This window comes from Hoplias malabaricus, chromosome 2 (genome assembly GCF_029633855.1).
Source record: "Hoplias malabaricus isolate fHopMal1 chromosome 2, fHopMal1.hap1, whole genome shotgun sequence".
NCBI classification, from domain to species: Eukaryota; Metazoa; Chordata; class Actinopteri; order Characiformes; family Erythrinidae; genus Hoplias; species Hoplias malabaricus.
The window spans coordinates 35,902,626-35,915,718 of NC_089801.1; the positions used below are offsets into that span (position 1 = coordinate 35,902,626).

The 13,093-nt window shown below is 40.2% G+C and overlaps 1 pseudogene; it reads right to left on the reverse strand.

Annotated features, from left to right (window-relative positions):
• Positions 1 to 9,117: 9,117 nt before the first annotated feature.
• On the reverse strand, positions 9,118 to 12,028 carry LOC136676423 (GTPase IMAP family member 7-like; annotated as a pseudogene).
• Positions 12,029 to 13,093: the final 1,065 nt, after the last annotated feature.

The following is a 13,093-nucleotide window of genomic DNA, read 5'->3' on the forward strand; positions in this document are numbered from 1 at the left end:
GAAAGACAGGCCCGCTTGTGAAGGAGATTCCCTCCCGGTTGAGTTAGAAGCACTCGGCCTCAGGCGAAGCGGCGTCGATCGAGAGTTCCCCTTTTCGGAGAACTGCAGGCGTGGCTGGTTTCTCACCGGAGTGGAGTGGCTTCTTCAGAGTGTTAGCTTGTCTCGTTGCTCGGTTCTCCAGAAGTAATGCCCTCAGAAGTCAGCTTATAATGCTAATATATCCGCTATCAACTAATCAAAAAGGGTGATATCTTATTCTGGCCACGAATAAGTTTCACCTACTTTGATCACTCGTGAGATCACACTTCGATGGGCGATAAAACAAAAACACAATTAAAAGAAAAGAAGATATTCAAATCACTCGACGTATTCGTAAATTTCTCTCACACTAGCTAACTCAAGACGTCTCCTGGGAGCTTAGTGAGGTTTCTTCAAAAGTCTTCGTTCGTCGGCGTGAAAAGGAGAAAGCGTCTCGCTTGGAGAGGTTGAACTTGAAGAGATGAAACAAAGAGAACGCGTGCAGGCGTTCAGAGCGGAAACGAAGTTAAGAATCAGAGAGAAAAAGCGAGTTGAGCTGAGTTGAGCTTCCGATCTTCTGAGCTGAACCGCTGAACTGCTGCACTGCACGGGCGAACTGCTCTCTGAACTGCGAACTCTGAACTGTTCTCTCCACTTCGAACTGAATTGATGTGCCGAGCTGAACTTCTTTTCAAAGCCAGCGCGGTCACGCCCTATTGGGAGGTGTCCTTTCTTTGAATGGGTGGCGAGTCCGAGGCTCACCCGAAAGAGAGAAGAGGGGGAGGTTTGAATCAGAGACTCACACAGAAGGAATAGAAATTTCGCGTATCGAAATTTCTTATACATGTTAGTAATATACAACAATGAGCGTCCTGGATTATTAATATCAAACATTTACATAAGATTTTATCTTGGGTGCGTTGTGTTTACGTCCCATTCACAATATCGTTTTTGGAAGGTATCAATTCTAGTATTAATTCGTTTTTCTAATCAGAGACAGAAACTTCCTTTCATGATAAAAACAGTAATACACATCATTTCATTAGAAGGTGGACGTTCATCTGAGGACACAGAGAGTGACATTTATACATATTGCATAGACATACTTATTAAAATTTTATTAAGTCCATCATGTATTTAGACGGCCTTAGCCGAGACGTGATTTCGCAAACGTCCACCCGGGGTCGCTGTTGGTCCATGCCGGTGGTTCGGTGTGGATGAGTCAACGGGAGTTCAAACCGAGGTCACTCCTGTTAACCATTTGTTGTTCCCTGCAAGCGATAAGGAGAGACCATTAGGCGCCCCTGTCGTAAGCAGGGGGGCAGTATAACTCCCCTCCTTGTTTGATGTTCTGTTCCTTAAGAGCATCATAAAGTTTGTTATCTTTAAATTTCCGAAGGGAGGAAGGGGTGTTGGGGCCAGGTGTCCTGGTCCGTCTTTTGATGTTTAGATCTTATGTGTGTGTGGGGGCTGCAGGGTATTTGCACCCCCGCGGTTTGTGGAATGTTAATTCGGTCGCAGACAGAAGGTCCTCTTCAGAATGGAAAAGTTTTAATTCAAAACTTTTAATTTCTTCATTTTGATTTCTTCATCTCGTTATCCGGTTCATACTCCACTACAGGGGTGATGTGATGTCTTCATTTGCTCCAAGTGAGAACTCTGGCAGCTGCATTTTGAAGCAGATGAAGCTGTTTAATGGTCTTTTTTGGAAGTCCAGTTAAGAGACCATTACAGTAATCAATCCTGCTAGAAATAAAGGCATGGATAAGTTTCTCCACGTCTGGTTTAGTCAGAAAATCTCTAATCTTACTGATGTTCTTAAGATGGTAAAATGCTGATCTAGTAACCGCTTTAATATGACTACTAACACTGAGATGTGTGTCCATTAATACACCAAGGTTTTGAGCCAGATCTTTAGATTTGGGGGCTCTCGAGTCCAGATATGCAGTCAATCTTTGTCTCTCATTGCTGTTCCCAAATAGTATAATCTCAGTTTTATGCTTATTCAGCTGCAGAAATTTGTGTCCCATTCAGTTAGTGATGTGTTCAAGGTACTTGCTTAATGGACCAGAGTCATTTGGGGACAGGGCCATGTAAATCTGAGTATCAGATTGCATAGCTGTGATAGGACAGCCCATAGTCCTGTAGAGTCTGGCCAAGAGGAAGCATTCATTCATTCATTCATTATCTGTAACCGCTTATCCAGTTCAGGGTCGCTGTGGGTCCAGAGCCTACCTGGAATCATTGGGTGCAAGGCGGGAATACACCCTGGAGGGGGCACCAGTCCTTCACAGGGCAACACACTCACACCTACAGACACTTTTGAGTCGCCAATCCACCTACCAACGTGTTTGTGGAAGGAAACCGGAGCACCCGGAGGAAACCCACACGGATACGGGGAGAACACACCAACTCCTCACAGACAGTCACCCGGAGCGGGAATCGAACCCACAACCTCCAGGTCCCTGGAACTGTGTGACTGCGACACTACATGCTGCGCCACCATGCCACCCAAGAGCTAGCTAAAACGTACATTTAACTACGTTTAACTTGATATGCGCCCCCTAGCCTCTAGGAAAACGGCATGCTGGTTGAACCAAAGCATTCAACTAGAAGATTATTTAACCTTTTCAGTGGAAATTTTTTTTAGCACACACACACACATATATATATATATATATATATATAAACCTAGAGGGAGGTCTTGGTGTCAAGCAAAATAAAATATCCTACACAGACAGATATATATATATATATATATATATATATATATATATATATATATATTAGTGGCGGATGCTGGTCTTTCAAGGAGAGGAAGCTCAATTTCGGCCTACATCCTAAAATGTGTTGGTTTATTTATACGTAAATTCTACCCTCCGTTCCTTTTCAAGAAAATGATCTGTGCCCCTGTCGTACCAACAAGGCGTCTTTTCCAGGGACTTGACTAGTGTCCTCTCAATGGCCAGCAGAGCTAGGCTGTTTAAACGGCCTTGGCCCATGTGAAGTGTGTCCGCCTGTGAGTGCTTTGTGACGGTGGAGGGGCTCAGCAGCACCCGCTGGACAGAAACTGCGATAGAAGTCAGAAAGAGTGACAGAAGTCAGTCTCCAAACACAAGCATCTACAAAAACCCACCAGAAATATAAGCTCGATTTGTCGCTAGTCGTTTTTAACAAAGAAAATGCCGCTAAGAGAACTTAAAAAGTCTCCGGTTCCACTCAGAACAGAATGAAAATGTAATGCTCCCACGAATCTTTACACCAAATGATCGCTGATTCGCTCATTTCGCTGTCAATCAAAAAGGGATTCAGCCTCAGACAGATCATCCAATCATCATGCAGAAGCTGAGCGTCCGGGCCAGCCGAGGCCAGCCCACTGCCCCATAGACCCCCAGAGACGCTGAGCGTCCGATGGGCGGGACAAAGCCCAGCATTTATACAATCACTCGTCTTGTGAAGGGAATGATTGAGAGGAAAGCCGCGTCTTTACCAGTGATAAGAAGCTGAATCTGAACAAAAGTTGAGCGCGTTGTGGTGCATATTAATTCAATGACATGTACACACAACATAATATATTTGATCACTTATTTTTTGACATTTTAGGGGAAGCTGAGCTTCCCTTGCAGTCTTAGAGCAATCGCCTCTGATATATATATATATATATATATATATATATATATATATATATATATCATGTATATATGTGTATATATATCATATATATTCATGTATATATATATATATATATATATATATTCACTCGGCAGGTTGCAGCTGCTCTTACTCGAGCGCAAAACTCAACTACAATCCGGCATTGTGGGAAATGTAGTTTAGATTCGCGCGCGAGTAAGAGCAGCTGCAACCTGCCGAGTGAATATATATATTCATTAATTATCAGTAACCGCTTATCCAATTCAGGGTCGCAGTGGGTCCAGAGCCTACCTGGAATCATTGGGCGCAACTCCTCACAGACAGTCACCTGGAGCAGGAATCGAACCCACAACCTCCAGGTCCCTGGAGCTGTGTGACTGCGACACCTACCTGCTGTGCCACCGTTTTTTTAACACATTTTTCCACTAAAAAGGGTTAAATAATCTTCTACTTGAATGCTTTGGTTCAGCATGCCGCTTTCCAAGCGGCCTTAGAGGCTAAGGGGCAAATATCAAGTTAAACGTAGTTAAATGTACGTTTTAGCTGGTGTGGTCTTTTAGTACCCAGTAAACATTTAGCCGTTGATTCAACGTTGAAATAACGTACTTGACTGTCGTCTAATCAACGTTTTCTTAAGGTTGAAAATGAAAGTTGAAAAGACGTCCAAACACAGACGTTGAAAAGACGACTTAAAAAGTCACATTAAAGACGTCCTTTTAAAGCCGTTATTTCAACGTTGAAATCACATACCTAAATGTCGTTCAATCAGGGTTTTTTTAAGGTTGAAAATGAAAGTTGAAAAGACGACTAACAAAGTCACATTAAATACGTCCTTTTAAAGCCGTTATTTCAACATTGAAATCACGTACCTAAATGTCATTCAATAAACACTGAATTAAAGTTGAAAAGACATCCAAACATAAACTTTGAAAAGACGAGTAACAGAGTCACATTACAAATGTACTTTCAAAGTACAGTAGGTTCCATTAAGAATTTAATGGTTCAGAATGGATTTTAATGGTGTCTACATCTAATAGTTTTCATCATGTAACATGTAACCCATTAGCACTTAATGGTTCCTAATAGTTTATCCATTATTTCTTTTAATAGTTTCCATTATGTAACACTTCTATTAGTATTTAATTGTACCTGTCAGTTCACAATCCCGGTTGGAAAAAACATTACACCCATAGGTAAAAGCAAAATATTTATAAACATATTGGCAAATTTTTGTAATTAGCCCAAAATATGTGACTCAAACATGGCATGGCATACATGTATAAATGTATTTAAAAAAAAAAAAAATATATATATATATATATATATATGAAAATATAAAAACAATAATATTCTGTATTCAATTACACATGTAAATGAAACAAAAATTTGCATACTAAGAAATTGAAGTACAGATTTTAACAAAGTACAAAGTATAGAGTGTACAAAAGCTTGTCACTGGGGCTGTACCTCTTTTAGGTACAATACAGTACCTTTCAGTGTTTTTTTATGTAGTCATGTTTTTGTACTAGTTAATGTACTTGGAACCATAAGGGGCTAAAATGTATCATTAACATTAGCTTTATATATACCACCCCAGTGACAAACCATTTTGTAGCCTGTGGTGACTAAAGTCACCAGCAGCAGGTAGTGTCACAGTCACACAGCTCCAGGGACCTGGAGGTTGTGGGTTCGATTCCCGCTCTGGGTGACTGTCTGTGAGGAGTTGGTGTGTTCTCCCCGTGTCCACGTGGGTTTCCTCCCACAGTCCAAAAACACATGTTGGTAGGTGGATTGACGACCTTCCATAATCAACAGTGTACGAAACAATTACTTATGTAAAAAGGCAAAATAAAAAATATAGCAATTTTTAAATTAATAAAAATCCACCTGAAGAGGAAATACGCAAAACTGACATTTTAATATATACATTAAATTTTACCTTTTTTTTTAATCTGTTTAACCCAATACATTTAATTAATAAAAATATGGCAGTGGAAGGAAAATTATAGCTTGTGTTTTCAGTACACATCTTCTGTTAGAATGAAACTTGAAAATAGTGTACTGGCAGTCATATACCACAGGTTATACTGTACATGTCCACGCACAGGCCAATGTGTTGTTTGAGTTTGGCAAAGGTAAACTTTCTATGCAGAAATTGTGTGCATTGGTTCAGTGGAGGCATGAAAGGTACAGTACAGGAGGTTGATCACTCGAGTCACACTCTGCAACTCCATGTTTAAAATGCATCTCTGGAGAAATGTCATGATGTTTTCAGGTGTGCAGGGTATTCAATTTTGAAGTCGTGATACATACAGGTGTTTGTGAAGAAGGCCTCATCTACTGCACTATGACAGCAAACCTCAACTCAGCTTTCACCACACTCTGGCTTCCTCTGGAAACACCAGTTTCCCAGTCCTGATCTTTCAGCTGAATTATCAGATATAATGTTGTAGGTTCACCCTACAGAAAAACAGAAATAGACTTGGCATGACACACTAAGACATAATACTGACTTTCCATTGACTGTGACTATTTCAGTTGGTGTGGCAACAGTTTACTTTATCGTACTTAATGAGGGGGTCAGAGTTGTAAGTCAAGAAAAACAAGTTTATTCTTGAAGTCAATGCCTATACATCATGAAGAAAAATGCTTTAATAATGATCCAATACCTATTAACTATTAATTTATACTGGTGCCCCCCTCTGGAGTTTGGTGTTTTCTTACTGTGTCTGTATGGGTTTCCTCTGTGTGCTCCTGGTTTCCTCCCATGATCCAAACACACATTGGCAGGTGGATTGGCTACTCAAAAGTGTCCATTGTGTGAGTGCGTGAGTGAAATTGTGGGTGTGTGGTGCCCTGTGAAGGACTAGTGCCCTGTCTAGGGTGTGTTCCCACCTTGCGCAGAGTGACTCCAGGTAGTATATATATATTTTGTACCCACCACAACCTTGAACTGGACAAGCAGACAATGAATGAATACATGAATGAATGAAAGCACAGAAGCCACATTGATGCAATAATTGTTAAATTATTATTTAGGTCAAATGTTTAAATCAAACCTGTAAGCTTTGAAGTCCTCTCTCATCTCAACGTCAGTGTGGCAATGTGTATTTTAGGGAGTACAGCTGTAAATCCATTGCTGAACTGGTGAATTTTGTTCACTGTTAGAGTATGGATTCCATATGGAAGCTTTATTATAATAATCCAATAAATTATATCAATAAAGACAATAGTGTAGCGCAAATAAGATAGAATAAGGAAACAATATTAGACAAATATTAATATAATAGAATATTAATAATGGTCTTACAGTAAAAAAACTAATATAAATCTAGTATTATATTATAGTATTATATTATAAATATTATAATAATATATATAATATTTTCAGAATTATAAAAGATACAATAATACTTATATGATGTTGGTTCACTTGCTACCAGCACTGGGCATTTGGTGACAATGCTGTTGATGCATCTGTTGACTTCCTTGCCTGATAAAATTACTGAAACCTTCAGATTTCTGCAACATTGAAAAGTGGCACATTTTCTAGCTTTTGCTTGAGTGACATATGCAAGGTCTGCTGGAGGATGGACAGTATTGACTCAAAACACGTATGCTTTCATTAATAATCAGATCACAGCTTATAAGTTTTAAAATATTATTACTAATTCTACAATATAATAAAATACATACTTGCATTAGTGTTCCCCGCAACATTTATATTTCACAGTTAAACCTTTGGGAACATGAACATACTCCAAGTTAGTTGGATACCTGAGTGGGAAAAAATTGTCAGTCTAACAAAATATTGTATCATATGTAAATGTTTTGGTGCACCTCATAAAATTATATGTATTGATTTTCTAAGTAAAAGTAATAACAGAGTACAATACATCGATATTTTACACACAACTTCAGATAAAAATACCATTCATCTGATGTTTTTCACATATTTGAAAAAGCACAAATGTGGCCTGTGCAAATGGTATTGTATGATTTTACTTTCCAGCCCAGCACTTCTTTTGATATTTGGTTAACATTCGCATTGTTAGCAAGGTGGCTTGCATGTAACTGCAACCCAGACCTGCTGAAATAAATGTCAAAAACATTACTGTTAATAATGTAATATTACTTTGAATTTGCTTTATACAGAATGGGTTAACTATTATCCTCCTCTACTCCTTCACTTGTCTTCACTGAGATGCTAAACTAACACAGCTGTTGCTTTGCTAGAGCTCTTTAAATACTTATACTTTACCAGAATGAGTGAAACTAAAGTTTTATTAAGATTAAATATCACTTACCTCTGAATATACGAGCCTCCTCCGCTGTTTTAGTAATGCCTGCTTCAACAAACCGTTGAAAAATCATCCACTGAAACTTATTTTGATGCTGTATTCGAACTCTGAGTAATCGTTATCTGAAGGAGAGGGGCTCTCTCTCTCAAACACACACACATTCTCTCTCTCTCTCTCTCTCTCTCTCTCTCTCTCTTTTAACTGATTTAAAACGCATTCCGGACGTCCACTGACAATATTAATTTGTCCCAAAATAACAGACACATTTTGGACGTCCACTGACGTTAACTGGTCCTGAAGTAACTGACTTGTTTAAAACGCATTCTGGACGTCCACAGACGTTATCAATTGGTCCCGGAATAACCGACTTGTTTTCAATGCATTTCGGACGTCCATTGACGTTGTCAGTTGGTCCCGAAATAACTGACTTGTTTTCAATGCATTTTGGACATCCATTGACGTTATCAATTGGTCCCGAAACAACTGACCTGTTTTCAACGCATTTCGGACGTCCATTGACGTTATCAATTAGTCCCAAAATAACGGACTTGTTTTCAACGCATTTCAGAAGTCCATTGACGTTATCAATTGGTCCCGAAATGACGGACTTGTTTTCAATTAATTTTGGACGTCCACTGACGTTTAAAATATGTCCTTGACGGACCGACTAACTTTAGACCTTTTTAGAACGTCCAGGGACGTTCCTTGTTTACTGGGTAGCATAGGTACGTTTCAGCCATGATATCAGGTTGTTATAAATTAAATAAAAGTGGACCAAGAATAGAGCCCTGGGGGACACCACAGGTCACTGGCATATTCTCTGAAATATTATTTTCTATTTCTACAAAGTAGTTCCTGCCTTCCAGGTAAGACACAAACCACTTCAGGACTGTTCCTGAGAGTCCAACCCAGTTTGTGAGTCTATCTATAAGAATCTTATGGTCAATGGTATCAAAGGCAGCACTTAGGTCAAGAAGTAATAGAAGAGATACCTTTTCAGTCTCCATATTTAAGCGAATATCATTAATTTTATTTGCTACTGAAACAACCCTTTGGTGTTCTATTTAAATCACAGTGTGATAATGATGATATAACTCTCATTTGGATTTATCACAATCACTATATTCACCAACACAGTGTTGTTGGTAGATTCACTGATATTTATTGGATTTTTCGTTGGTGGAATCCTTCCCATGAAATAAATGAATCTACACAGTGCTTATAGACAACATACAACAGCACAAACAGCTTTAACACACAGAATATGCCAAGTCAGACCTGACCAAGTCCAAACTATATAATGCATTGGAGATGCAAACTGAACACTGAACCTAGCAGCACAGTGTACAGAACGTGAGGTGTGTGTTTAATAATGGAAAAAATACACACAGCAGATGCACGAAGACACACACAACTGTCTTTGTAGTGTAGGAGAAACATCTGGCCACATGCTGGAATAGTACAAAGCTTTTTCTAAATCTCAAAAGTTAAACATCCTGAACATCACCTGATTTTTACATCTGGTCCTTCATTCTGAGGAGCCACTTCAGCCCTCCTCCACTGCTCTTTCTTTAGGCTCTTTTCCTGCTGATGTTCCTTGTTTCTCTGTCTCTGTAAACTTCTGCACAGTTATGTGATGAATCTCCTTTGTAAGTGAATGTATTTCACTCAGCTGTGAATGTGTCTGTCTCAGTTTCTCCAGCTCCATGTTCTTCTCCTCCATCTGTTTGCTGAACTGCTCCTGCATCTTTGACTTTGAAGCCAAAATATTTCTCCGGATTTCTGGAAGCAGGATCTTCATTAAGTTTCTCTCTGCTTCAGCTCTGGCTTCTCCTTCATACGTCTTCATGATCTCCTCCATCTCCCGTCTGTGTCTCTCCTCCATCTCACACCTGTCCCTCTCGCTCTTCTCTTTCAGTCTCTTCACTTTTTCTTCCAGTTCTGTCCTTTGCTGTTTCTCTCTCTCCAGCTCTCGTTCCAGTCCTCTCCTTTTCTCTTCGTCCCTCTCTTCTTTCATTCTTCTCTCTAGGTCAGTTGTTCGAATGTTAAGTTGTTTTATCTCTCCTTCGTGCTCTTGTACTGCTCCCTCTATCCTTCTCAGAGAGTTCTGTAGCTCCTTTTCATGTTTTTCCTTCATTTCTCCCTCTTCTTTCACCCTCTTTTCCTCCATTTCTTCATTTTTGTGTCCATTGCTCTGATCTGAGCTTCTGTCTCCAGGTAGATCTCACTGATATAGAACTCCTCTCTGTTTCCTTCCACCATCTTCTCGATCTTCTCCAGCAGCTCTGAGACCTGAGACCCCTCTCCACTCTCCTTAATGTTGAGACAGTAAAACCTGTTCCCACATTTCTCCACAAGGCTCTGGACCTCCTGGTTTCCTGACTGGACAAACTCTTCAATCTTCTTCTCTTGGTCTTCATCAGTGACAGTGAAGAGGATAATGGTGTTCCTCCAGCATCTCTCTCCAAACATCTCCTCCATTTTCTGCAGCATGTCTCTCTCCTCTCCTGAGGTCTGCTTCACTGGTATGACTAGGAGGAAGGCGTGGGGTCCTGGGGCTGACAGACAGACACAGAGTCCCACGTCTTGTCTCAGCTCGTCCAGAGAGAGTCCAGGCCTGAAATAGTCAGGAGTGTCCACCACAGTCACCTGCCTCCCAGCCACCTGGCCCTGTCTGCTCTCACTCTGCTGCCTCACTGTAGACGCTCCAACCCTGCTCCTCTCCTCTCGGCCCAGGAGCCTGTTTCCTGCTTCCCTCTTCCTACTTCCAGTCCTCCCCAGCAGAACCAGCCTCAGCTCTGATACACCACCAGACTCTGGAGGAGTCTCTCCACTCACTGCAGATCAACAAGAATGAAGGGGTTCATTTATTACTGAGGGTGAGAGAATGGTCTGTCACCATTTCAGAAACTATATGAATGTGTGATTATTTACTGCTTGGAGGATATATACTGTTTGTATACTGATATATACCTATACTGTTTCTCCTCCTGAGTGGAGCTGGGTCTGGAGTCTCTTCTCTGACTGAGAAACCACAGAACCACAATAAACAGAACAAAAAATTCTTAAAGTCAGTTTGTGGACAGTTAATGCTGTAGAAATGAGTGTCTATTTACACACAACTACTGTTTATTTACTAAACTGTGGTCAGAGCAAAACATTGAACTTAGCAAATAAATATAAAGAGAGCAAAAATAATATAAAATATTAAATACGGTACATATGTTATAATATTGTTTTAATCATAAATCAAATCCTCCATTACATTAATAACAGAGAGTGTGCCATAAAACATTCACAGTAATAAAAATATTTTGAAAACGTACTTATTGCAGAAATGATTTTAAGTGACCCGGTCAGTTACTTACTGTCTGTAAGAATCCACTCCTTGCTGTATGTACTCCAGACTGGAACTGATGATGGACGATGTGTTCTTTTCTGCAGCTGCTTGTTTCTCTCCTCTAGAAGCCTCTCTTTCTCTTTAACCTGCTCCTCTCTCTCCATTAGCTGTGTGTGTATCTCACTTACAATCCTCCACTTCTCTTCAAGCTGTTTGTCTTTTTCACTCACTTCAGTTTTCTGTTCTTCCAGAACATGGAATACACCCTGGAGGGGGCGCCAGTCCTTCACAGGGCAACACAGAAACACACACATTCACTCACTCACACACTCACACCTACGGACACTTTTGAGTCGCCAATCCACCTACCAACGTGTGTTTTTGGACTGTGGGAGGAATCCGGAGCACCCGGAGGAAACCCACGCGGACATGGGGAGAACACACCAACTCCTCACAGACAGTCACCCGGAGCGGGAAGCGAACCCACAACCTCCAGGTCCCTGGAGCTGTGTGACTGCGACACTACCTGCTGCACCACCGTGCCACCCTCCCTGTAATTTACACTTAGAAAATAAAATGTGATTTGAGAAGAGTGTAAAAATGATATAAACACATTGGACTCTTCTGTTACTAAACAGAGAATGAAAGACAGAACTGTCTGTGGCTTTTATTTTGTATCTTTTCATTACTCACCCGTCCTCAGAGCAGATTCCTCCATTTTCTTTCTCTCCTCTTCTGTCCATTCTGTCGCTCTGTAGAAGTGAATAAAACAGTGTGAAGGTTCATGTATGAAGTTAATATTGATGTGATATGAACAATAACTGAGTCTCTGTTTAAATCACTGTTGAAGTGTGGGTCTGAATCACTGAGAGCTGAGATTACTAACAGAGAATAGAGCCTCTCTTGTGGCTACGCCGGGTCCTCTGCTGGTTTACTGCAATAAGCAACTTCTGAATCACGGGGTGGGGGGCTCTCGCAAGAAATGTGTAACACTTTACAGCACAAATCTCACGAGTGTTTACCTCTCTACAAGAAGAATCTAGCTCAGTATTCACAGTAATGACATAATAGCAGAGAGAGAGAGAGAGAGAGGATGAGCAGCGGTACAAGAGTTAATACTGGACTGAATTTACACAGTAGAGTGCACTGAAACATACCTGAGGGCACACGTTGGAGCAGTAAGTATTTGTTGCGGTGCTACTGATAGTTTTGTTTATGAAAATGTTATAATCAGTTTTTGAGAGTCACAGAGCAGTGAGCCAAGGTTTACAGCTGCTAACTTTAGCCAGATTAGCTCAGGAGACAAAAAAGCCAGTTCTTACATTGTATTCCTTTAAAGCGACAGGAAAGGAGAGGCACAGACAAGATTTGAACACGACCTGATCCAACAGAGTCAAACTGAGCCAATAAAATCTAAACACAGTGTTTAATACAGACACTGTGCTGTGGTCAAAGTAACAAAGTATTTTGAAGTGAAAAGAAAAATGAAAAAGTGAAAAGAATTATTTAAAGGAGAAATGAACATCCAACAAACAAAGTACATTCATCTAAAGACTCTGAACAACAACACGCTCTGCACCACTTTATACACTGTTCATGTCTACAGATAATATTAACTCTGATTATTACTAGATATTAGAAGATAATGTGCTCACCTGAAAAATGATGACTTTATAAACTAGAGAATCAGATTAGAGACAAAATTAGAAGATTTAAATACAGAAAGTACATAATAACACAAACAGATTCACCTGTAAGTTCTGTATCACATGAAGACGTGTAG